Source organism: Etheostoma spectabile, chromosome 18 (assembly GCF_008692095.1).
Source record: "Etheostoma spectabile isolate EspeVRDwgs_2016 chromosome 18, UIUC_Espe_1.0, whole genome shotgun sequence".
NCBI lineage: Eukaryota > Metazoa > Chordata > Actinopteri > Perciformes > Percidae > Etheostoma > Etheostoma spectabile.
This window is the reverse complement of record NC_045750.1, coordinates 25,307,785-25,308,464: the sequence shown is the minus strand read 5'-3', so window position 1 is coordinate 25,308,464 and position 680 is coordinate 25,307,785. Positions and strand designations below refer to the sequence as shown.

Here is a 680-nt window from a genome sequence, read left to right as displayed (position 1 = left end):
GGGGGGGGGGGGGGGGGGGGGGGGGGAATAACATGGCCCACAGGTCGGACTCGAACCCAGGCCCGCTGCTTTGGGGAGTAAACCTCTATAGATGGACATGGTATAACACTTAGCTTTAGATTTGTGGATAGGAAAATGGTATCAATCTTATTGTAACCGCCTAATCATAGCTCATGGGTTAAATAAGAAAACGCTTTATTTATCACTCCTCTCTCTCGCTTCCTCCCCAGGGTCGTGTCTAAATAGTAACCCTAGATTTGAGAAACCGGAACCCCCCCCTTTGTCCTATGGCAATACTGTGTGATACAATCAACATAAAATCTATCACACACTTCCCTCCCTTCATCTAGAAACATATCTGTTTCCCAAGTGCCCTGTCAAAGAGCTAAGGCCCTCAAAGTTCAAGGTTAAAACATCCAAGAATACAGGACCCATCATAGATTCCCACATCCCAAGAACCAGTATGGCCAGACCGGGCAACATTTCCCACAGCATAATGAACACATTTCCTACTACGTAACCACCAAAACAGCAACTTCTGAAATATTAGAGCTGAGCTTATATAAAGGCACCCAAAAAATTTATATATACCCATATATATATATACACACACTACAGGTCAAACGTTTGGGGTCACTTACAAATTTCCATACCCTTCCATTATAGACAGAATACCAGCT

The 680-nt window shown here is 43.8% G+C and overlaps 1 protein-coding gene across 3 annotated transcripts in view; it reads left to right on the top strand.

Moving 5' to 3' along the window:
• The window catches only part of lrfn5b (leucine rich repeat and fibronectin type III domain containing 5b), a 16,996-nt gene that overhangs the window by 11,138 nt on the left and 5,178 nt on the right, over positions 1-680 (top strand). The window lies entirely within an intron of this gene.